Source organism: Zalophus californianus, chromosome 9 (genome assembly GCF_009762305.2).
Source record: "Zalophus californianus isolate mZalCal1 chromosome 9, mZalCal1.pri.v2, whole genome shotgun sequence".
In the NCBI taxonomy this organism is placed as follows: domain Eukaryota; kingdom Metazoa; phylum Chordata; class Mammalia; order Carnivora; family Otariidae; genus Zalophus; species Zalophus californianus.
The window spans coordinates 26,020,203-26,046,384 of NC_045603.1; the positions used below are offsets into that span (position 1 = coordinate 26,020,203).

At 43.0% G+C, this 26,182-nt stretch overlaps 1 protein-coding gene across 8 annotated transcripts in view; it reads left to right on the plus strand.

Moving 5' to 3' along the window:
• The window catches only part of TMCC3 (transmembrane and coiled-coil domain family 3), a 295,326-nt gene that overhangs the window by 72,501 nt on the left and 196,643 nt on the right, over positions 1–26,182 (plus strand). The window contains exon 1 of one of the 8 annotated variants that reach the window (XM_027593447.2): positions 10,062–10,254. The exons of the other annotated variants lie outside the window; for them this stretch is intronic. The gene's annotated coding sequence lies outside the window, so the exon portion shown is untranslated. Of the gene's footprint in view, positions 1–10,061; positions 10,255–26,182 lie in introns of those variants that run through there. 8 annotated transcript variants of the gene reach the window in all.

The window sequence follows — 26,182 nt, forward strand, 5'->3', positions numbered from 1 at the left end:
ATTACTGTCCCCACTTACCAGACCAGGAAACACACTCAGAGAGTTTGAATGACCTTTCCAACCAAGACGCACATCAGGAAAGGACAATGGTTTTGGTTTCTACCTCAGACAGGAATCTAGTTAAATCATCCCAGGAAGATGGAGGTCTTTTTTTTTTTTTTAAAGAAAAAACAGAAAACCTAGGTACACTGCTCTGATTAAACAAAGAAACAAAATACCGTCTTTATTATTGTAGATATTATGTGATTGTCTCTGGACCTGACCAAGAAACTTTGAGTCATGTTTGGCTCCTGGGTCTCTGGCCTGGGTGTTAAGGTGATGAGAAGCCACCAGAGACCTAAGGAATTAACTTGCATGGTTTTTACCATTAGGTCAGGAGCCTTGGCATGAATAAAATGAGATATACTAATAGAGTGCCAAATCAGAGGGGCCTGAGGGACTCAAGAACAATACACCCCTTTCTGCTTCCGCCCTCCCTGCGCTTCAGTGAAGCACCCCTTTCCCCATCAGAATGTAAACTGGGGTTTTTGTCTGTTTTGTTTATTCCTGTGTCCTCAGTGCCTGGCACATAAAAGCTCCTCAGGATTTGCTGGGAAAATGAATAAATGAGTGTATAAATCTCATGTCGCTAAACATTTTGGCTTTCTGGGTAGCAACATGGGAGTTTATATCCTGTGGTAACAGCAGTGACAGACACAGGCTCTCCAACCAAAATGCACAGCCCCAAGTTTTGTTTGAAGACAAGGTCGTGGCACTAGCCACCATTCTGCGAATGTGTGGGGCTGAAGAATGGGGGCGGTAGCTAGTTCACCCACGCTGCTCCCTTAGGGAAGGTCAGCAACCTGTTTCATCAAGCGTGCCCTGCTTGTCTGAAGTACCCACGAGGTTCCGGAGGCCTCAAATAGTTGGTTCCAGTCACTCCTTCCACCTCGGTGGAAGGATGACTCCTAGAGCTTCCTGCTGTGCCGTTTTGCATGAGGTCACTTCTGAAAGCCTTGTTTTTAAATGGGAAAAACTTGGTCTGTAGGGCAGAAGGGGCAGCCTCAGGGAGGAAGAGCACCAGCCAGAAGTTTTCTTCCTTCAGCATCTACTGAGTAACTTTTGGGGTCCCTGGCCTCAAGGAGCTCACTGGAGGGGGCAAGAGGCATGGAAAATGGAAAACTTACAGTTCCACAGAAATGCTGGAAATGCTAGAGTAGAAGTAAGAACAAAATGCCCAGGGGACAGGGAAGGAGGGTTCCAGGACTCTTGTGAAAACTTCATGAACAAGGGAAGACTGTATTTAGCCTAGAATATCAAAGTGCTTTGCAAGCTGAAGGTCCAGACAGAGGGTAATAAAAGCAGATGCCTTCACTTTCAGCTTCCTTTATGGCACGTCTCCTCTCTCTCTGTCCCTCCACTTCCTCGTATCTTGGTCGTGTCTGGGACTCGCTCCAGTCACACTGTCAATCACACTGTCAACCTCACTGTCTTTGAAACCGCTCTGGTTTGCTCCATCGTTGCTTCTGAGATGCACCACCTATTCCCCACCACCCTATTCAAAGTCTGTCCTCTTACCTTGCTTTATTTTCATTCATAGCTGTGGCTCTCTCTGGCATTATGGTTATGAATGGACAAGTGATGTTTATTTAAAGCATGTTTTCATTTAGCTGATATTGATTGAACCACTGCCATGTGTCAGGCACGGCTCTAGGCTCTGGAGATAAATGGACAAGACAGAGTCCCTGATTTCATACGGTTTATATGCTGGTGTGGAGAGACAGAGCAAAACCAAACGAACAAGTAGGATAATTTCTGGGAGTGGTAAGTATATGAAGAAAATAAAATAGGGCAAAGGCATAGAGTGACTAGTGCCTGGGGGAGAGTCACTTTCAGTTGGGTGGTCAGGAAAGACCTCTCTGTGGAGGTAGTACTTGGACTGAGACTTGAATGGTGAGAAAAAGCCAGCTGCTAATGGGTTGAATTGTGTCACCTAAAAAAAATCATGCTGAAGTTCTAGCCCTCAGGACCTCAGAATGTGACTTTATTTGGGTATAGGGTCATGGCAGATGAAGCTAGTTACGATGAGGTCATACTGGAGTACGGTAGGCCTCTCATCCAATGTCAGTGGTACCCTTATTAAAAGGAAATTTAGGGGCACGTGGGTGGATCATATGACTCTTGATCTCAGGGTTGTGAGTTCAAGCCTCAAGTTTGGTGTCAAGATTACTAAAAAAACAAATGAAATTTAGAGACAGTAGACAGAAAGATTGCCACAAGTTTGCCACAAGCCAATGGATAAAAAAGACTGTCAGCAAACAATCAGAAGCTAGGAGAACAGGATGGAGCAGATTCTCCCTCTCAGTCCTCAAAGGGACCCATCGTTGCTGACACTGTGACCTTGGACTTCTAGCCTTCAGAAATTTGAGACAGGGACACCTGGGTGGCTCACTTGGTTACGCGTCTGACTCTTGGTTTCAGTTCAGGTCTTGATCTTGGGGTTGGGTCGTGGGATTGAGCCCCAGGTCGGGCTCCATGCTGGGCGTGGAGGCTGCTTAAGATTCTGTCTCTCCCTCAGCGCCTCCACCTACTCCCCTTTCTGCTTGCACACATTCTCTCTCTCTCTCTCAAAAAAAGTACATTGGTAAGTGTGGAATATATAGCTTCCTCCTGATTTATCTTTACAATTACCCTATTTAAAAAGGGAATAAGGTTGACACTGGTCTAAATGCTGAAGTAATCCTTTCAGATTCATACTTTTTCTAGGTAGTGTCTTTTTTTTTTTCCCAGTTGCTGTATAATTAATATATAGTATCAGGTTCAGGTGTATAGCATAATGATTTAACAATTCTGCACATCACTCAGTGCTCATCAAGGTAAGTGTCTCTTAATCCCTTTCATCCACTTCACCCCTCTCCCCACCCACCTCCCCTTTGGAAGCCACCAGTTTGTTCTCAGTATTTGAGTCTGGTTTTTTGTTTGTCTCTTTTCTTTTTTGTTTTGTTTCTTAAATTCCACATATAAGTGAAATCATATGGTATTTGTCTTTCTCTGACTTATTTCACTTAGCATTAAATTCTCTAGATCCATCCATGTTGTTGCAAATAACTAAGATCCCATTCCTTTTTTGTGGCTCAGTAATATTCCATTGTATATACACACCACCTCTTTATCCATTCATCTATGGATGGACAGTTGGCTACTGTAAATAATGCTCCAGTAAACCTAGGGGTGCATAGATCTTTTTGAATTAGTGTTTTCTTTTTCTTTGGGTAGATACCCAGTAGTGGAATTATTAGATCATATGGTAATTTTGTTTTTAACATTTTGAGGAACCTCCATACTAAGTTTTCCACAGTGGGCTGCACAAATTTGCATTCCCACCAACAATGTACGGAGGGCTCCTTTTTCTCTACATTCTTGCCAACACTTGTTGTTTCTTGTGTGTTTTTTATTTGAGCCATTCTGACAGGTTTGAGGTAATAGGTCTTTGTGGGTTTTTTTTGTTTGTTTGTTTTTGCATTTCCCTGTTGATGAGTGATGTGGAACTTCTTTTCATGTGACTGTTGGCCATCTGTATGTCTTCTTTGGGAAAATGTCTATTTGGGTCATTTTGCAATTGGGTTATTTTTGGGGTGTTGAGTTGTGTAAGTTCTTTATATGTTTTGGATATTAACACCTTATTGGATATATCATTTGCAAATATCTTTTTCTTTCTTTCTTTTTTTAAAGATTTTATTTATTTGACAGAGAGCGAGAGCACAAGCAGGGGAAGCAGCAGAGGGAGAGGGAGAAGCAGGCTCCTCACTGAGCAGGGAATCCAATGCGGGGCTTGATCCTGAGCTGAAGGCAGGCGCTTAATGGACTAAGCCACCCAGGTGCCCCGCAAATATCTTTTTCTTATCATTCCTCTTTTCTTCCTTTCTGCATATGAAAATAACACACTGATCCTAATTCAGATACTTTTAAAGCATTTTTTTTAAAGATACCATATTTCCTCTTTGTTATTTGGGAAGAACTGGTTCATTTATCCATCGGCCAGTTCTTAGCCCCTCAAGAATTTTGTCTTTAAAACCCACATTCATATATCTTACTAGGACATTTAAGGTGATTTGATTTGTTTATCTTTACTGTAAAATGGATGTATTTTTTTTTTTGGATGCATTTTCATTAGGCATAAACTGAAGAGAATATTTTGCTGAAGTTGATAGGACTTCAGTTTGGGATCTATAAGGTCTTTGAGAGCTAAAGTCTTCAGATGAAGTCTGAAGATTGAGAATAATAGTAATAGTTATGTGTTGAGTGCTTCCTCTTTGCCAAGCTGAGTATGTGATGTGGAGTATTTCATTCGTTGTCACAGAAATCTTGCTAGATGTCTAATTCATCCGGTCTATAGGTGAGGAAACCAAAAGCCAAGTACGTCAGCAAAGTTCTAGATAGTAAGTTGGTGGACCTGTGACTTAGACCAAGTCTCTTTCGTGGTAGTGTTTGAACTTTGACACTTACTTGGTGACCATCATTTGCCATTACAGAGTCCTTATGAGTGAAAGATTTCAAGTTTGAAAAAACAAAACAAAGAAAAGAAAGAAAAAAATGAGTGTAACCTGGTACAAATAAATAGCACTATAGTCTGTTGACGTGTAAAGACAGTTTCAAGATTACTGTAGGAATCCTAGTTCCCCAAATTTACTTAAAAAGTGTGTGAGTGTGGGATGCCTGGGTGGCTCAGTGGGTTAAGTGTCTGACTCTTGATCTCAGCTCAGGTCTTAATTTCAGGGTCCTGAGTTGAAGCCCTGTGTTGGGTGGAACCTACTTAAAAGAAATATTTGAGTGTATGATGTCATACATATGTTAAAAGTCAATCTACATATGATAACAACACACTGATCCTACTTCAGATACTTTTAAAACGTTATTTAAAATAAAATAAAACTTTATTTTAAAGGTAGTATAAAAAAATAAATAAAGTTAGTATATTTTTGTTATTTGGGACCCTGAACTCTGATTGGGACCCCACAATATACAGTTCTCCTTGAATCCCAAAGTGACTACTGTTTTCAGATGAGAGGGGAAAAAAAAACTAGCGTCTATCTGCAAGAGGCATTTCTTCATTTTCTTCCCTCACAATGTACTCTCTGGTGTGTGCCGACTGTAGCAGGCATGGGAAACTTTCCTGCTCTCCTTGTAGGATCACTAGCTGGGGGCCTATGTATCAGACTGACAAAAGACAGATTAACAAGAGAAGAACAAATGTTAGTAACAAACCTGTGCATTATGCATACATATGGGAGCCCTCCAGGTAAGTAACTGAAAGAGGTGCTGAGAACTTGGGGTACCATCTTAACCAAAGATCAGTACGTTTTTAGGGAAGCGGCAAGACAAAAGAAAAGGTCCTTGAGGTTCTGGGGTGGCAAATTGTGGGAAGGCAGATATATGGGAGAAGTAATGGTAGATAAGGGTTAGTTTTAGCAAGAATTGTTTTTTTTATAAAGATCTTATTTATTTGACAGTGCGAGAGAGAGCACAACCAGGGGTTGCATCAGGCAGAGGGGGAGAGAGGAGCAAGGAGGCCAGATGCAGGGGATGCAGGGCTCCATCCCAGGCCCCTGGGATCATGATCTAAGCTGAAGGGAGATGCTTAACTGACTGAGCCACCCAGGCGCCCTAGTTTTAGCAAGAATTGCTACATAGATTCCCTTGGTGCCTTCTCTGGGAGGATAAGCGTCTGGTGTCTCTGGTGATTAACTTCTCCTCTTCCTGGTAGAGAAAGGATGGGGGACACCTTAACAAATTTAGGTCCTGCTTTTAGGCAAATAGGGGGAAAGCAGGGAAGTTGTTTTTGTTTTTTTTTTTCCCTGTATCCACTTCTCAGTTGTCTTCAGCTCAAAAATAATCCTTATTCTAAAGTTGCATATTTTGGGGTGGCATATCCTGCTACCCTTCACAAGCTGTGCATGGATGATTATAGGATGAAGCATTTTTTTCCCACAAAGAATGCCTACTATGTTGTAGGTACTGTTCTAGGTGTTGGAGATACTTCAGTGAGTATGACAGACAAACCCTTCCCCCTCCCTGGAGCTTACATTCTAGTTGGGAAATATAGGGAGTAATGAAATACAGGAGTATAGTATTTATCACATGGTAGACTTTTATGAAGAAAAACAGCAGGGAGAGGGAAAGAAAGTGCCCTAAGGGGCAGGTTGCAATTTAAAATAGAATGGTCTGGGGCACCTGGCTGGCTCATTCGGTTAAGCGCCTGCCTTCGGCTCAGGTCATGATCCCAGGGTCCTGGGATCGAGCCCCTCATTGGGCTCCCTGCTCAGCAGGAAGCCTGCCTCTCCCTCTGCCCCTCCCCCCTGCGTGTGTTCTCTCTGTCAAATAAATAATAAAAAAAAATAGCATGATCTGATCAGAGAAAGGCCTCATGGGAAAGAAGATATTTGAACAAATTCCTGAGGGAGTGAGCCTGTGGGACTCTGGTGGGGTGGGATGGGGGAAAGGGGTTGATGATATTTTAAGTAACAAGAATGGTGAGGGCATAAGCCAGGATGGCTAGAGTGGCTGGAGGTACACGGGGGTGGGGAAGAGTAACCGGAGAAGAGATCAGAAGGATAACTGGGGAGTGAGCAGGGATAAGTCCGGGAGGGACTGGTAAACTATTTTTTTAAATATTTATTTGGGAGAGGGGCGCCTGGGTGGCTCAGTCATTAAGCATCTGCCTTCGGCTCAGGTCATGGTCCCAGGGTCCTGGGATCGAGCCCCGCATCGGGCTCCCTGCTCGGCAGGTGGCCTGCTTCTCCCTCTCCCTCCCACCTGCTTGTGTTCCCTCTCTCCCTGTGTCTCTCTCTGTCAAATAAACAAATCTTTATAAAAAAAATTAGGATGCTTAAATATTTATTTGGGAGAGAGCACACTCACAAACGGGGAGGAGGTGGGGGAGAGGCAGAACAGACTCCCTGCTGAGCAGGGAGCCCAAGGTAGGACTCCATCCCAGGACCTTGGAATCATGACCTGAGCTGAAGGCAGACACTTAACCGACTGAGCCACCCAGGCGCCTGACTGGTAAACTATTGTAAAGACTTTGGCTTTAACCTTTGATGAGGTGGGAGTCAAAGATTCCCTAGTCTGAGTGCCCAAAAGGGCAGAGTATAGAGTGTCCATTCACTGCAGCGGTCCTTTACTCAGGGAATGTAGGAGCTCCTCTGGGGGACACGAGACACCTGTTAGTCATCCTAGCAGCGGTGCTGAGTAGGCAGCTGAATATAAAAGCCTGGAGTTCCCGGATGGAGATAACACACTTGGGAGTCCTCAGCCTGTGGATTGCATTTAAATCTGTGAAATCAGCTGAGAGCGTGAAGAGAATTAACAGGGACCAAGAGGTCTGGGACTCACTCGGGGGCACTGCGCTGGCTGGGGCTGTGAGGATCAAGTAGCAGAGGAGACTTGGAAGGAGCAGCCAGTGATGAGGGGGCGGGTTGAGGAGAGTGGTTTCTTAGAAGTCAGTGCTAAGAAAAGGTTTCGGAGAGTAATGTGCTCTATCAGATGCTGACCAGTCGGTTTAGATGACCACCAACCGACCGCTGGGTTTAGCAGTGGCCACTGGAGGTCATTGTTGTGATTACGTTGGAAGCTGACTACTGATGAATGCCGTCTGTCGGGGCTTTTCTCTGCAAAGTTGACATGATGTGCTGCTCAGTTGTACGCTCTGTACAGTTGAACTGTTTTCTGCTCTGCCATCCCAGCAAAATCATTTCTATGTACTTGTCGATGTACTTGACGTGCAGTTGTAGAGCTGAGGTATATTCTAGTCCAGCTGCCTCACCTGATGGCTGAGGAGAACACGGCTTGGACAGGCCAAGCAGTGTAAGTGGGTTTGCTCGTGGTAGAACCAGGACAACCCCAGGCTTCCCAGTGCCAGGCTTCCTGTTCTGTCTGCCCCACCTGGCCTGCTCTGCTTAAGGTGCCAGGGATCTGTGAGCCCAACAGTCAAGAAAGAATTCTTGAGACGTTTGATGGTGCGAGAAGGTGTTTTTATGACAGCAGGGGGCCAGGACCCATGGGCAGAAGGACCTGCATTGTGACTGTGAGGAGTGACTGATTATGTAGGGTTTTCTAGACTATGGAGGTGAAGGTTACATTAGGGCTCTGGGAAATTGAGTCTATGGGTTCCTGGAAGTCTAATTATTAAGATTATGGTTTCTTGTAAATCATTAAGTCAGGTAGAAACTAGAGTTTCATGTCCTACGTGACTGTGATCCTTATCAGTTGACCATTTGTTTTTCCCCTGCCTCTGTTCTTAGGCAGTTACTGGTGCTTGAGGAATGTTTATATATATATATTCCACTTCAAGTGGGCGGTGGCTTGTGAGGTGTCAGCTTGTCTTCTGCCCTCAGCTTGTCTTTTGCTCTCTCAACAATAGGAGGTCAGTTCCTGCACATGGAGAGAGCTCCTTCCTTGTCCTTCTAATTCTGACTGTTCTCTCAGGCACAGCAGTATGCTCCAGAATGCCCTGGGCTTCTTCAAAACTGGCTCTGAATTTCCAGTTCTTGTGCTCACTAGCTGTGTGAGTCTGGGCATATTAGTTCATGTCAGTGAGCCTCAGTTTCTCCATCTGCAAAATGGGGATAATCATGACACCTCATTGAGTTGTGAGAATTAAACTGTCACTTGCCTGCCCGGTGCTTTGCACAGTGCCCTTACATAATAGAATTCCAATAATTGTATCCTACAATTATTAGGATATCAGAACTTCAGTGTTCAGGACGCCACTCTTGTTAAAATCATCTTTTAAAAGATTTTTAATTGATGCCATTGCCTGGGGTTTATTTACGAAATAGGTTGAGTAGAGTTACACCCACAAATCTGTTAAGATTTTCCCTAAAGAAGTTACCAGATGTCTTGTTTGTTTTTTTTTTTCCCCTAGTTGCTGCTATTGGGGAAGAAGTCCAACAAAACAACCTAAAACAATGTACTGCACACTCACAGCAAATACGAAATTTGCCCCCCCTTTATGGGCCCCGTGGGTTCCAGCTCGGCACTGGCTGGCACTCATGCAGGGCAATGGCAGTGGGTGTCCCTCAGAACCTCAGCACCCGCCTTCGCGGTGCTTCCAGGTTACTCCCGCCTCTCACAAGCTTTGTGCTGTTAGGAATAATGCAGATTTTTTTCAAATAACCCTGTTCCAACTCTTTTCAAGATATACATCAAGAATTAATTAGTAGGGCCGATTAAGTAGTAATGTGTGTTTATAGATTTGCCTTTCTCACATTAGCATCTGGTTAAAAAAATTACTGAGCAAAGCATTTCTTAATCCCAGTTCTTCCTTTTTCCTTTTTTTTGGTCAGTGAACTGTTTTCTTGACTCTGTGTGTATATAGAGCAGAGCTTGAGAGAAAAGAGGGCTGGGACCCCAGGTAAAGGAAAAGTGTGAGTTATAGAATATTTTTCAGATTTAGTGCAGTTGTATTTCTTTAAACACATACAGGGACTTGAACTCACTCCAGACTGTTTTCACTTTTATTATTAGAGTGGGACCTGATGCAGTGAATAGAAAAGATAAATGTGTTACATGGTAATTAGCAGCATCATTTATTTACATTCATGTAGTAAATACTGGAATTCCAATTATGTGTCAAACGCTGTGCTCAGCATGGGCCAAGAAATAATAACTCGTGCTAACCTCTTTTAGTAAGCTTTCATATTATGAAAAATCACATGAAAATGGTAAAGAATTCCGTGTTACAATAGTACAGAGTGTTCCGCCTCTTGCCTTTCTCATTCAACAGTTGTTCTTGTTAACATGTTAGCACTAACTGATCTCCCCGATTTTTTTTTAAGATTTTATTTATTCATTTGAGACAGAGAGATACAGAGAGAGAGAGAGAGTGAGCACAAGCTGGGGGATGAGGCAGAGGGAGAGGGAGAAGCAGGCTCCCTGCTGAGCCAGGAGCCCGACGTGGGGCTCCGTCCGAGGGTCCTGGGATCTTGACCTGAGCCGAAGGCAGACGCTTAACTGACTCAGCCACCCAGGTTCCCCCTTTATAGATAATTTAAAATTTAGAACTACAAATGATCACATTCCAAATTAATGGACTCTGTGTTAATGAGGTTTGTGTCCTATCAACTGCCTTCCCTTGCACTTTATTTACAGTGACATACTCAGAAGTGTCCCTGATGATGACAACATAAAGAGTTCTATTGCTGATCACTGCTGAGGGAAATGGTAGCTCTTCTTTAGATCAACAAACTCTGTGGCACATTTCATCCTGTCTGGCAGGTATTTTAATTTGAATGAATGATAGAGGCCTTAAACTTTGACAATTCAGACTCTAGAAGCATGTAAACATTGGTCAGAATTGGTTTCAGAGTTTCTCAAGGCTTTAGGGATGTCATTCTTAGTCCAAGAGCCATACTCTGGGTGGAGAGATCTTTCATTCCTGTGGCAGAGACCCTTTGTGTCTGTAGGCACACCTTGGTTTGGTAGACATATGGTCTACTACAAGGTCATCTGACAATATAGGTCTTTTGGAAATTGATTGTCTTATGACTTGTCTGCTAACCTGTTATCACAGGGGCTTGAAGGGCTCATGGTGGGTGAGATTCCCTGCTAGCTGTCGTGGAGGACACCGGGATGTATACAATGAAGGCCATGCCTTGAGGAACCCCTGACGTTCCTTGGGGGAGACACGACACCTCCAGAAGGGCAACAGTATGGTATATTCTGGCACTAAAGAACAGGGGCTCTGGAGTCAGACTGGGCTTGCGTCTCCAGCTGTGTGACCTTGGCAAGGTGGTTGACATCTCATCCTCAGTATCCCCATCTGAAGAATGGGGATGATTTAGTACTTACCCAGCTGTGGAAATTACATGACTTAGTAAGTGAAAGGTGCTTGCATAGTGCCGACACATGCATGCTTAGTAATTATTAGCTGTGGTTACTGACAGTACTACGGAATGGAAAAGGAGATGGTAATAGCTACTGTTTGTAGTAAGCCTCTGGGTTCGGTGCCTCACATTCCATGTCTCATCTGATCCTTACAGTGCCCTGTGAAGTAAGGTATTTTAAAGATGAGAAAACTGTGATCAGAGAGGAGGAGTACCTGCCCAAGATCCCACAGCCATTAAGTGATTTAAAAACCTGTGCTCTTTCCTATGAACAATATTTCTAGGGAAAGAGAGAAAGAAGGAGTCTTTTATTCTGTGGGTGAAGAACGAGGCTTAGAGCACTTAGACTACTAACCCAAGATTACATGGAAACCCAGGTTCCCTTAGACCAGCCCCCACGGTGTCTCTAGACCCTTGACGTGTAGAGAGAGACAAACCGAGACGTCTTACTCCAGAGTAGAGAGCCAGGACCAGTGCATTGAAATAGGCTGACTGGGGATAGATGTAAAGGAAAATCGGTCCCACAAAGCTGTCCAATATGAATTGAGATAGAAGTGTATTTTTCTTGAATACAAAGGAGTTTGGAGGCAGGCAGTCCAGAGTTAGTTATGATGGTTCCATAAGGTCTTCAGGGACAGGGAGTGAGGAGAGGGGTGCTGGCCCCGTTTGTTGTCACTTTGACCCTGAATCCATACCAAGACCAAGGCCAGGGTTCTCGCTTTGGGATTCTAAAGGTCTTTCTTTTTTTTCTTTTTTTTAAAGATTTTATTTATGCATTTGACAGAGAGAGAGACACAGCGAGAGAGGGAACACAAGCAGGGGGAGTGTGAGAGGGAGAAGCAGGTTTCCCGCTGAGCAGGGAGCCCGATGTGGGGCTCGATCCCAGGACCCTGAGACCATGACCTAAGTCAAAGGCAGACGCTAAATGACTGAGCCACCCAGGCGCCCCTCTGAAGGTCTTTCATATGCACAATTTTATCAAATTAGCAGGAGCTGTTTATATCTTTGGGGAAGCAGACTATGGAAGATTTATTTTTTGCTCATTAGTCTTATGTCCAGCAGTGTTTTCCTGATTTACTTTCCTCGTATATCCTGCCATTTTGTGAATTCAATGTTATACATCTTTTTGGTCAATTTAGTATATCTATCGATTCTTTTGTGTGCGTACTGAAGATTGCCCCAGGGTGTTCAAATGCTGGTAAAGAGTAATTACTGTGCCAAATAGTGAGGATGAAAGTGACAACACATGAACCTTCGCTTAGGACGAGGTAATTGAGTGAAGTTTAGATTTACTTCATTATTCTAGGAAGAAAATACCACTTATTGGAATATTTCCTGTTGAAATCAGTTCTTTTCCTGTTTTTTGTTTTTTTTAACCTTGCTCCTTCATGGAGGAAAAGCCATATTTGTAAAATGAAGTCATTTACGTAATTAACAGTTGGGAGCAACATAGATGCAATCTCTGCCACTATAGGGTTTACCAAATAGCAGGAAATGCAGTTACAATGGCGTATATTAAATGCTACGACAGGATAATTACAGGTGCTGTAGGCACACGTGGGGGAGGCACCTAAGCCAGTACTTGGAGGTAAGGGAAGGCTTCCTGAGGAAGTAACCTTCAGGCTGAACCCAGAAGGTGATAGGAATTAGCCACAAGAAGGTTTGTCCAGGCAGAGGAAGCAGCATGCCTAAAAACCAAGTGACAAGGAGAATGCTGGTGCATTTGAAGGACTCTGAGGCATTGTGCTTAGTTGGGAGACTGGGGGCAGCTGGTGTGCACTAGTCAGTTGTGGCTAGCTCACAGAAGTCCTATAAGCCACGTGAAGGAAGCTTAGGGCATGGAGATGGCATTATGGGATTTCAGCTAGGGAACGACATCTGAGATTTGAGTTGCAGAAGGGTCAAGATAGTCGGGGATGGAGGAGCTCAGCATGTGGAAAGAGGTGAGTGCGAATGAGGTACCAAAAAGGGGTCCAGCTTGGTTGGGGTGCAGGGAGCCGTGGGGAGGGGCCTTGTTAAAGCTGGAGTCTGCAGCTTGAGTCTTGTGGTCGTGTTAATGTTTTTTTACGTTTGTCTAAAAAACCCATTCCTTGAGCTTCTATGTGGCTAATGGACTGGAGGCAGGGGTGGCAAGAGAAGAAGAGAAACTAATGAGGAAACCGCTGTAGTGATCCAGGGAAGGGGGAGGTGATGACAGCTTGGACTAAGATGGTCAAGTGGAAAAAACGGAGAGAAGTGGCCCAATTTGTATAAAATGTGAAGAACTTCTACAGGATAAGGGAGAGGGATTAAAAGGAGAGCCAGATACTTAACGCTCAGGCTGGTGTCGGTTTATGAATTTCAGGGATCTGGACTCCTGCGGCTGGTTGTCCATGGAGTACACTGGTCTGGGAGACTAGTAGAGGATGGACTTGGGATGGTGTCGTGTCGTTGCCCAAATTCTAACAAGAGAATCTACTGGCCACCTCTAGCAGAGCGCCTTCCTGCTGGGCAGGAAGGAAGCCTGAGGTTTATGGTGTGATCACACAGTGTGCATGCTTCTTGAGCTAAATCTTCGTCCTCCCCTTCTCAGACCTAAGGTCCATTAGTCTTGGTTCTGACCTCTGGAGCCTAGTAGAGCAAGCATGATCCCTCTTCTACATGACAGATGTTCCGAGACAGCTGTCCTGTTAACCAGTCTTCCTCAGGGTGCACATCCCCATTCCTTCAGTCATTCGTTTGCAGCATGTTGTTGAAGACCTTCACCAGCATGCCTGTCACCTGCCTTCAGACGTCGTCCATTGTGTAGTGTCCTCCCTCAGATACGACTGGTGGCAGTTGGCAGTAACTAGGCGGCTTTAGGAGAAGAGGACACGAGTGCTTTGCTTAACTTTCTATTTCTCGTTATAAATGGTAATATATACTTAGAGAAGATTGTTAAAAACAACAGAAAAGTATAAGGAAGAAAAATGTAGATTCTCATCTAGTCATAATTAGCTCAAATTTGTGTTTAATTTCTTCTAATCTTTTCTGTGCATATTTGTTGCAACTTTTTAATGGGTATGGATAGACCCCTTTCATTTTATTTTATTTTTTAAAAACGATTTATTTATTCACTTTAAAGAGAGAGAGCACACGGGGGGAAAGGGCAGAGGGAGAGGGAAAGGGGGAACCTCAAGCAGACTCCCCACTGAGCGTGGCGCCTGATGTGGGGCTCAATTTCATGACACTGAGACCATGACCTAAGCCAAAACCAAGAGTCAGACACTCAACTGACTGAGCCGCCCAGGTGCCTCAGACCTCTTGCTTTAAGATTTTATTTATTTGAGAGAGTGAGCACAAGCAGAGGGAGTAGTAGAGGGAGAGGGAGAAGCAGGCTCCCCGCTGAGCAGGGAGCTCAATACAGGGCTCAATCCCAGGACACCGGGATCATGACCCGAGCCGAAGGCAGACACTTAAACTGACTAAGCCACTCAGGTGCCCCAGACCTCTTGCTTTTAAAGTTTATTTTTAGTAATTCTACACCCAACGCAGGGCTCGAACGCACAACCCACAAGATCAAGCGTTGCATGCTCTTCCAACTGAGCCAGCTCAGCGCCCCGTCTTCTTGCTTTTATAGTAAACTTTTCCATGTCATTAGAAGTTCCTTAACCATTTCTTGGTATAATTAATTGTTTCCAGTTTTCACTTTTATAAATAACATGCACATAAGTAACAGCATTGCCGCACATGAATCTTGTTTGCCTGTCTCATCTCCTTAGGATAGAGTCCCAGAATGTAATTACTGGGTATACCCATTTTTTGGGGTCTTGGTACATATGACCAGATTGTCCTCCAGAAGGGGCTTACCCATTCCTTTCCCTTGCCCCCCAACAGGGAGAGGTGAACTCGTCTATTTCAGTATGCCCTTGCCCTACCCAGAGACTATGATAGAGAGAGAAGTCCCACATATGAAGAGGGCAGACATAGATGGAATACCACTAAGTCAAACAGCCATTTTTTTAGGGCTTACTTGTGTGCAAAGCACTTGCTAATAAGCATGTTTCATATATTTGTATCCAGTACTACTTATATCAACTCTACAATGTCAGGTGTTATTACAGATAAAGAAACAAATACACAGAAGTTAAGTGACTTGCCTAAGGTCACACAGCTAGTTTAACAGTGAAAATAATTTTGGTACAGGTGACAGAGTACTTGACTGAAAGAGGCTTTAGTTTTAGATTTTTAAAAAGCAAGCCTTTTTTTCTTCAAGTATAACATACATACAGGGGTGCCTGGCGGGCTCGGTCAGTGGAGCATGCACCTCTTGATCTAGGGGTTGTGAGTTCAAGCCCCATGTTGGGGGTAGAGATTACTTAAAAATAAAATCTTACAAAAAATACATACAGAAAAGTGCACACATCTTCAGTGGTATTACTTGATGAATGATAAAACATTTCTTTAGAAAAAAGTATTGCATGTGTATGTGTGTGTGATAGCGTGAGCACACACGTGTGCAGACAGGAGTGAGGCTGGGGGTCTCCGGGGGCCAGCTGACAGAAGGGGCTGCAGATCCTCCCGTCAGAGAATGTGGTCTTGGCCTCTGAGAGTGACGATTGCTCCAGTGAATGGGACGTTAACTCTGCTGCTGGCAGCTCTGGACAGGAGATGCTTTGGGAGGAGGAATGTTGCTCTAATTTAATTATGCATCTCAGAGAAGCAAATAATGATTCTCTCCAGTCTGCTGTGCTGGGTGCAAGGACGCTGCTGGGATGTCGCCCAGGTCTTTCAGGTCTACTGAAGAGGAAGGGGCGAGGGACTGTAAATATACTTCCAGGGGTTGCTTCTCCACCCAGAAAGAGTGTCAATGTCAGAGATTCGCATCCCAAAGCTGGCCAGCCTCCCAGATCACTTGTATCCGTAAACCTGGAGGGTTCCAGCAGCATCTGGGAAAGGTAGAGCTGGAGTGCCCCCATGTCCTGGCGTGCCTCAGACAGCCCCACTCCACACCTGCTTTCCTGGTGCCGTTGCTAACAACACCCCGTTTTCTCTCCCTAGAATGTCCTGATTTGTATAGTAAAATCTCTGGTTATTTACTTAGAGACAGGGTTTGCATCCTGCCCCTTTTGTCCAGTGTGACCCCAGACAAGTTCCTTGACCTCGCTGAGCTTCATTTTCCACACCTGCCACAAAGGGTTGTAGTAAAGAGGGTCCTTATCCCTGTCCTGACTCAGAACAAGGACTTGAATTTTAAGGCCTTTTAAATTTTATCTTTGCTGTTATCCTTGTAGCTGAAATTTTCAGATGGCGGTGATAAACTGTGAATGTCTGAAATCGCAGAGGCTGGAAGACTGTGTGTTTTTCCCATCTACCTCCGAAAGAATTTGCTTATCTTCTTCCCAGGATAGAAAGAATAATTATTCGGGCTTTCCTTCAGGGTTCTATTCCAAATATAGAAGCTAACAGCCTTTGAAACATGAACAAACCATCAGTAAAGCAGACTTGGACTTCAGTGCCTCAGTCTTCACTTTAGGAGAGTGATTAAGAAATTCTGAGATAGGGGTGCCCGGGTGGCTCAGTTGGTCGAGCTCCTGACTCTTGGTTTCAGCTCAGGTCATGATCTTGGGGTTGTGGGATCAGGCCCCGCATCAGGCTCCACACTCGGCTGGAAGTCTGCTTGAGATTCTCTCTCTCCCTCTCTTGAATGAATGAATAAATAATCAAATCCTGAGATAATGTTCAGTATTTATAGTGTGACATGCAGTCTGGTTTGTGCCTGTTGTCTCGGTAGAATTATTAATAGCATTCCCCTTCACTCTCAAACATGGCTCAGTTTAGACAATCAATTGTATGGTTACACTAAATATTTAGGATCTGTGAAAGCCTACCCTAAGGTTATGAGTCTTAGATTTAAAACAGGGCAGTATCCATGAACAGGAGAATGGGTGAATAAATCGTAGCATATTCCTACGACAGACTTATACAGCAGTGGAAGTGAATGAAGTATAATCATGTGTGTGAACATAGGTAAAACTAAAAAAATATGAATATTCAGTGAATAAGCAAGTTGCAGAAAAATACCTACTATATAATTTTACTCACATGAAGTTTAATAAAGCAGAATTAAATGATTTATTGCTTAGGAATATATATATGTGATGAAACTATGAAGAAAAGCAGAAGGGTGATTAACTAAAAATTGAGATTGGTGTTTACCTGTGCAGGGTGGGGGGTAGCAGGGGGTGGGGGGAGAGGACCCGAGAATCGTAGAGGGATACAAAGGGCTTCCAAGATACGGCTTTGATTCCATTTCTTAAACTGTGGGATGGGTACCTGGGTGTTTCATCATTGTCTTTTTATTTAAAATGCTTGTACAATTTCGTGATTCCTTGGGATATTTTATAAACACAAATACACAATAAAACATATACACAGAATAAAGTAAAAATGAAACAAGATGTGTGATATCAAATTTTATACTTTATCTGTGGGTTGTTCTGGGGTGATTATTCATGGTTGAGTGAGCTTAGGGAGAGGGTGGCCAGACTTTGAAACTCTGAGCTGAGGCACTAGTGAGGCAATTTGACACTACCTTTAAATCTTTTTTTTTTTTTTAATAATTAGAGCACTCTTTTTTAATTGATGAAATGTAACTACAAATTAAAAGTAACAAAAATACGGAAATCGTGTTACCAACACATGAGGATAGATTTTTTTCACTGACAAATACATTTCAGTGATCATTTCATTGATGTATTTCTAAGTTAGAAATTCAGACTCAGAACATTCAGAATGGATCCTCTACTTGAATATTTTTTTTCTTAGAAAGCAAATAACCAGCTTCCAAGTACCGTTGCAGTACAGAGGCCATCTGAGAGGCTGCCTCCTCCACTCTAACTCCGACTTACTTTCATGGTCTTCAGCACTGTCTGGGACCAGACTTTGTGAGTTATTCTCCTTCATGAAATGAGTCTTTGCTTAGAAGAAAAATTCTGAAAGTTCAGTGGCTATCAGACGAAGGCATTGTTTTGACATTGCAGAGTTTTATGGAAAAAACATACACCTTTCTTTTGAAAGTTATTTAAAAACAGTTTTTTAAAAAGATTTTATTTATTTATTTGACAGAGACAGAGAGGGAACACAAGCAGGGGGAGTGGGAGAGGGGGGAGAAGGCTTTCTGCTGAGCAGGGAGCCCAACGCTGCCCCACCGAGTGCCTTTAAATCTTTACAACCCCAGGGGCACCTGGGTGGCTCAGTCCTTAAGTGTATACCTTCAGCTCACATCACGATCCTGGGGTCCTGGGATTGAGTCCTTCATCTGGCTCCATGCTCGGCGGGGAGCCTGCCGCTCCCTCTGCTTGTGCTCTGTCTCTCTCTCTCTCTCTCTCTCAAACAAAAGCTTAAAAAAAAAAAAAAGTCTTTACAACGCTGGTGGTTACAGCACAAGCAATTCGGTCCTGGTTTGTTTCCCCTGCGAGTACCACCTACGTATTGGGCACTGACGTTCACCGAGTGAGCATTTTGTTAACCCCTTCACATGTATTCTGTCTATTAATTCTTAGGAACGTGCTGTGAGCTAGATTCTGTTGTCCTCTCCATTGGACGGGTAAGGATGGTGGAGCACAGAGGGCTTACAAAAGCTGCCCCAGCTGTATGAGTCCGCACTGGGACTCCGCTTATCCGCGGCCCCTGCTGCCCACGCTCACGGGGACTGACAGGGAGGCAAATGCTGGACATCCGCAGTTTTACAAAAAGCTTTTGCTGCTTACTCTTTTTTTTTTAATTTTTTTATTGTTATGTTAATCACCATATATTACATCATTTGTTTTGGTGTAGTGTTCCATGATTCATTGTTTGTTCATAACACCCAGTGCTCCATGCAGAATGTGCCCTCCTTAATACCCATCACCAGGCCAACCCATCCCCCCACCCTCCTCCCCTCTAGAAACCTCAGTTTGTTTTTCAGAGTCCATCATCTCTCCTGGTTCGTCTCCCCCTCTGACTTACTCCCCTTCATTCTTCCTCTCCTGCTATCTTCTTCTTTTTCTTTTTTCTTAAAATATGTTGCGTTATTTGTTTCAGAAGTACAGATCTGTGATTCAGCAGTCTTACACAATTCACAGCGCTCACCGTACTCTTGAGGATGCTGTCTTTTTCAGGCTTTGCTTGCCCTGAGTCTCAGTTGCCCAGACTCCCTGCAGCTCCACTCACAGGGCAGCCGCTTCCCTGCTGACCTGGGCTAAGGGGCTCCAGCCCCCGACGCAGGATGAGCAGGATGTGACTTTGGTGCGGAGCCGTAACATCTGCACCTCAGGTGCTCTCAACCCAACTGCATAGGACTTCATTCTTCTGTTGAATTCCTACAGTTAGTGTGCTTATCTTAAGAAAAAGAAATAGATCTCATGAAAGAAAAAAGGAGGGGGTACCTTGGGGGGGAGATGATTGGGTCCCAGCAGGAGGGACCACCACAGTCAGGCCGCTCAGCTGAATAGTGAACAGCCTGATCTCCAGGTTTGAATCCCTTCTCTGCCACTTACAGGCTGTGACCTTTGGCAGGCTACGTCCCCTCCCTGAGATCTGGACTCCTCATCTGTAGGTTAGAGATGCTAGCATTATGTCAGACTGTTTCTTGTTTGCTCCAAAGCCAGTCTTCCTTCCTTCCTTGTTAACAAAACAGGCAGAAGTCACTCAAACTCAGGAAAGATGGGCTTTGCCCCTGGACTTAGGGGCAGGTATGTGAGGACCTTCTGTCCATGAGACGTCAAGGAAGTCTGCAGGAGGGCTGCTGGGAGAAGAGTTTCTTCCTGGGTAAAGGGGAGTAGAGGAGAACCTCTGTGTATGCTACCCTTCGCTTCCTGCTTTCAAGGCAGCTGTGTTTGGATGTGATGCATGGAGCCACTGCAGCCGTTTCCTGACTATGAGGGGGGAAGACTGGGAGGATCACAGAGGTACCAACCCCATGTCCTACGCATGCTCCCTACGCATCCTTGGAATTGTTTATATCCAGATTTCCTGTTACACAAGAAAAATAGACCCCCCCATTTATGTAAGCTACTATTAGCCATGTTTTCTATTACTTGCAATCAAAAAGTGATTTTAGAAGCATTTATTCCTTATTGGGTTTTTGTGAGAGAATGTATTTTTAACACATCTGGAACAGAGTAGATAACATGCTTGTAGTTGCTCTTATCATTACCACCACCATGTCCCCCAGCATATCTTCACAGGCTGCTCAGACTGTAGGGGTGGCAGAGAGGAGAAATGTTGAAGGATTTTGTCTCTTCCCTTCCTCAGTATACCCTGCCTCTTTTATTTAAAGTTATTTAAATTCCAGTTAGGGTTTTTTGGGGATATTTGGGCTGTTTTCATAATTTGGCTGTTGGAGATAATGCTACTATAAACATCAGGGTGCATATATCCCTTTGAATTAGTATTTTTGTATTCTTCGGATAAATACCTAGTAGTGTGATTGCTGGACCATAGGGTAGTTTTATTTTTAACTTTTTGAGGAACCTCCATACTGTTTTCTACAGTGGCTGCACCAGCTTCCATTCCCACCAGCGTTGTAGAGGGTTCCCCTTTCTCCGCATCCTCGCCAACACCAGTTGTTTCTTGTGTTGTTGATTTTAATTAATCTGACAGGTCTGAGGTGATATTTCACTGTGGTTTTGATTTTCATTTCCCTGGTGCTAGGAGATGTTGAGTATTTTTTCATGTGTCTGTTGGCCATCTGTATATCTTCTTTGGAGAAATGTCTATTCAGATCCTCTGCCCATTTTTAATCAGATTATTTGTTTTTTGGGTGTTGAGTTCTGTAAGTTCTTTTTTATATTTTGGATATTAACCCTTTGTTGGTTATGTCATTTGCAAATATCTTTGGTTGCTTTTTAATTTTGTTGATTGTTTCCTTATCTGAGCAGAAGATTTTTATTTTGATGTAGTCTCAATAGTTTATTTTTGCTTTTCTCCCCGCCCCTTGCCTCAGGAGACATATCCATAAATATGTTGCTACAGCTGATGTCAGAGAAGTTACTGCCTGTGTTCTCTAGGATTTTGATGGCTTCCTGTCTCATATTTAGGTCTTTCATCCATTTTGAATTTTTTTTGTGTATGGTGTAAGAAAGTGGTCAGTTTCATTCTTTTGCATGAGGCTGTCCAGTTTTCCCAACACCATTTGTTGAAGAGACAGTCTTTTTCTCATTGGATATGCTTTCCTGCTTTGTCAAAGATTAATTGACCATATAATTGGGGCTTTGTTTCTGGTTTTTCTACTCTGTTCCATTGATCTATGTGTCTGATTTTATGCCAGTACCATACTGTTTTGATCACTACAGCTTTGTAATATAGCTTGAAGTCTGAGATTGTGAGGCCTCCAGCTTTGCTTTTCGTTTTCAAGATTGCTTTGGCTACTTGGGGTCTTTTGTAGTTCCATGCAAATTTTAGGATTGTTTGTTCTAGCTCTGTGAACAATGTTGGTGGTATTTTGATATAGGGATCACAAATGTGTAGGTTGCTTTGCATACTATAGCCATTTTAACAGTATTTGTTCTTTCAATCCATGAGCGTGGAATGTTTTTCAATTTCTTTGTGTCATCTTCAGTTTCTTTCATCAGTGTTTATAGTTTTCAGAGTATAGATCTTTCACCTCTTTGGTTAGGTTAACTCCTAAGTATCTTACTATTTTTGGTGAAATTGTAAATGGCATTGACTCCTTAATTTCTCTTTCTGCAGCTTCATTATTGGTGTATAGCAATGCACCAGATGTCTGTATGTTGATTTTATATCCTGCAACTTTACAGAATTCATCAGTTCTAATGGTTTTTTGATGGAGTATTTTGGGTTTTCTATATATAGTATCATGTCATCTGCAAATAATGAAAGTTTGACTTCTTCCTTGCTGATATGGATGCTCTTTCTTTCCTTCTGTTGTCTGATTGCTGAGCCTAGGACTTGCGGTACTTTGTTGAACAACAGTGGTGAGAGCAGACATCCCTGCCATGTTCCTGACCATAGAAGAAAAGTCTCAATTTTTTTCCACTTAGGATTTTATTAGCTGTGTACATCCTGCCTCTTATAAGATGTTGTATGAGGCATGGTGAGGTGTCTGATTTTGGGGAAAGAGTGGAAAGGAAAAGAGGAGTAGAAAAAAATGGCATTAGAAGGAAATCAGATGAGCAGAATAGGTTTATGATTTGAATTTATTGCTCTCACATTTTATTTGTCTGAAATAGGATTCAGTCATACTGGGTCCTTGATCAAAATAAAAAAATTTTTAAATAAATGCAAATGTATTTATTTTTTTTTTATAGGCTTATTAGTATTCATGGCTTAAACACTGTTAGTGGCTATACCCTTAAAATCTTGAATGGCTATTCCTTTAAACAGGTGCCCAGGGAACAGGGCTTTTTTACACAACAAACGTTTCTTGTAGAGGATTATTATAATGAGGCAAAGTCTCTATTTTCAGCTCCCAATTACCTTTCAATCCTGTTGCCGTCATTAAACTACACTTGCATTTAGTGTGCGAGAAATTGGAGAAATGAGTGCATTACCATCAAAGCATGAAAAGCCAGTGCTTTGCATAAATATTGCTGCAGTGGTTCCTCGGAGTTCGCATCTGTCACTCTCACCCTCTAGTGCCCCAGTTTGGGATTCTGCCTGAGTCAAGTTCTAGTTACTGGTTTTAATCATTTTCAAACTCTGGTGTGGATTGTCTAGTTACACACTCTTGTATTTTCTTTGTGGCATATTTTTTGCTTTAAGCAGAGTCCTTGGGATGATTCAAAATTAATAAGAGAAAAGGATGCTCTTAACTTGCTTGATGCTACTGGCAAAGTGGGTGTTTTGAACATCACCTTATGGGGAGGGATGAACGTCCTGGCGGGTCTTTGTCAGTTACAATAGGAGGCAGAACTGAGATCTGATCCTTTCGAGAGAGACGAAGAGGGTGCCTTTGATCTCCTGCAGAGCTTGCTATGTGCAGGTGAGGGGGAAAGGTGACGCGAGAAGATGGGAAGAAATGGGTAAGGTGGGCAGATGGGCACCTGCAGTGTTGGATCTGTGGGCCAGACCTGAAATTAGGTGGAGCAAACTGGGGATGCTGTTAAACATATTTAACCAACTGGCATAAAACAGGTAGTACCCCATAACTGCCATGGGCCCGAGAGTTCTGCTGTGCCAGTCATGAGCTCACCAAGGAGGTCTGGGAGGAGACACCAGTGGCGTGAGAACACCGAAGCAGCATGAGGTACAAGAACACTCAAAAACTTGAACTGGGGGCGCCTGCCTCACTCAGTCGGTTAAGCGTCTGACTCTTGGTTTTGGCTCAGGTCATGATCTCAGGGTTGTGGGATTGAGGCCTGTGTCAGGCTCCACACTCAGTGAGGAGTCTGCTTGAGATTCTCTCCTTCTTCCTCTGCCCCTCCCTCCACCCCCTTCCTCTGCCCCTCCCCCCACTTGTGGGTGTGCTCTCTCTCTCTCAAATAAATCTTAAAAAACAAAAGAAAACAACCTGTGCAACCATACTGAAGCGTGCAAGCAGAAAATCAACTCAGCAGACGTTTTTGTGTTTCCCAGAATGACATTGTGTGGACCAAGGGGCAGGTAGAGTCTGTCTTGCCTACCACCTGGCACACAGTAGGTGCCTGATAAATATCGCTGAAAGAGTTTATAATGCATGTGCCACCAAACAGTGTATCAGAAATCCTGCCTATGTGCTACAAGAAGAGTTTAATTTTCATGAGAACCTTCTTGTGTTTTGCTGGGTCTGGGATTATTTGTATCTTACATGATTTTCAAAAACATGAGACAATGGCGTGGATAGGAAAAGGAAAAAGAAGATGTCCTTGTAGAAAGAAGAGAAGAGTTTTCCCTTTAAATAAAACCAGAGAGAACTATTGAATCTCCTGGTATTTTTCCCTTTGTTCTCTATCTTGTAAAATGTATGCAGCATAAAAATCAACAGTCTTTATTAAGGGAGCTAGTTCAGTGTTTTAAAGGGGCATATATTAGATGGTTTGAAATGGCTGTGATGGAGAATTGCAATAGAAGGTACTTTTTCTGTTGAGAAAATGATAGCAATAACTTTCTAACCACAGGCGCTGTGTCAGGGTGAAACATGGTGTTTGTGTTTTAAGGCAGAAGATCTCTTCGAGGCGGTCATGAAGGCGGCCCCTGGCGTGGCCCAGTCCAGCAATGTCTGTTCTGTAATGTGGCCTCTGAGAGCCAAAGTAGGCCAGTAGAGGCAGTGCACGTCATGGGAGCTTTGAACAATGGATAGTTCTAAGGAGCTCACTTAGGAGGCGCTAAACTATATACTATTTTTGATGCAGTATAAAAGATTCCAGAGAGTTGTTTTTGACTTATGCTACTCCTTTAAAAAAGAAAATTGAAGTGACTTTCAACAGATGTATAATAGTGACATTAATGAAGTGGATCTAGAAATTGAAAATCCGAACCAAATAAAAGAAGAGAATGCAAAATACTGTCTATCCACTTAGTGCTAAGGTAGGCTTTTGGATTGATTTTTATGGGGAGCTTCCTGGCAGCCATGGCAAAAAGGGAATCATGATAAGGTACATAACCCACACTTTTGGAAAGAAGAGAGCATGTGAATTTTTCAGAGGAGGTAAACCGTTTCTAAAAGACTAGTTTTAATTCTTGTTATTTTTCTGGACCTGAGGATCTGATTTTATTCATCAGTTTGCTTTACTCCCTGTTGTACCTTTAACTGTTGTAGTTACTTCTTTGCTTCATAGTCTCCATATTGTCAGTAATCTACTCATTATTAGTTACACCAGGGGATACAGAGCAGGAAAGGAAGTAAATTCAGAATAGTCAGCTTTGTAGCTGATTATAGTTGTGGTTAAAGTCATACATGATATATCATTTTAACTAAGTTTGTGCTGTTGATGAAAATTTTTTTTTATTCTTTGAGAACACAGAACAGAAAATTATATTTTTTTTAAATCTTTGTAACTTTGTATAAAGCCCATCTAACATTGCACTGGTCTGGGGATTGGAGCCCCTAATCAGTCTGTCAGTGTTAAAAAGTTAAATTCATGTCCACATCTGTATACATTTAATGTATATCTAATTATAATCAAGTTTACTTAATAAGACAGTTTTAGTTTGAACATAGTTTTTGTTTTTTTATTTATTTTTATTTTTTTTAAATTTTATATATTTGACAGACCAGAGACAGCAAGAGAGGGAACACAAGCAGGGGGAGTGGGAGAGGGAGAAGCAGGCTTTTCACCGAGCAGAAAGCCCGATGTGGGGCTCGATCCCAGGACCCTGGGACCATGACCTGAGCCGAAGGCAGATGCTTAACGACTGAGCCACCCAGGCACCCCCATAGTTTTTATTTTTGATGGCTATATAATACACTACAGTGTTTTGTATAGTAATTCAATCCTACTGTATAGTTAAGTGTATGTTTTCTTTGTGACTATTTTTCAGCAAACGTGTGTATAGTTTGTTTCATTGTTGAAGAAAATATAAGAAACGGGTTTACTGGATCAAAGAATATGCCTACCTTTACCATTATATTACTTTCTGAAAGCATCAGTTAACTTGCTTTCACATTCTCACCCACAAAGGAAAGGAAAAGAGCTATTTGATAAACTGGTTATCCCCCAGCAATTTATGAGCAGCTCTTTTCATCCCCTTTGTGGCTCACCTCTGTGTACCCAGTTCTCCTGATATTCTTGTCAATCCTGGCAGCTGGAGTTCTGCAAATTTCCCTTAATTAGCACTTAGTGACATCAGTGATGCCCTCCTTTTAAAATACCATTTATTGTATTTTGAGTTTCTAGTATATTAAATGTTGTGGCAGGAACTGCTAGTTACGCCCAACATTCATTCTCTTCTTTTCAGAACCCACAAGTTTTAGGGGCGCCTGGGTGATGCAGTCGGATGAGCATCCAACTCTTGGTTTTGGCTGAGGTCGTGATCTCAGTGTTGTGGAATCAAGCCCTGCGTCAGGCTCTGCACTCAGAGTGGAGTCTGCTTGAAATTCTTTCTCCCTCTCCCTCTGCCCTTTCTGATTTTGCTTTCTCTCTTTCAAATAAAAAAATCTTAAAAAGAAAAAGAACCACAAGTTTTCCTGGGCACATAGCCATCCAGAATAAAGACTATGTCTCCCAGCCTTCCTTGCCACAGAGGATGTTAGGTAACTAGTTCTGGCTGATAGAATGTGAGTGGACGGTTTGGGAGCTTCTAGGGTCCTTTTGAAAAACTGGTACGTGCCCTTTGCCTTCTCTTCCTTGTATATCCCTTCCTCCACTCTTCTTCCTGGAACACAGGGTAATTAGAGCTCCAGCCACAATACCTGAATCATGAGAACAAGGGCTCTCCCC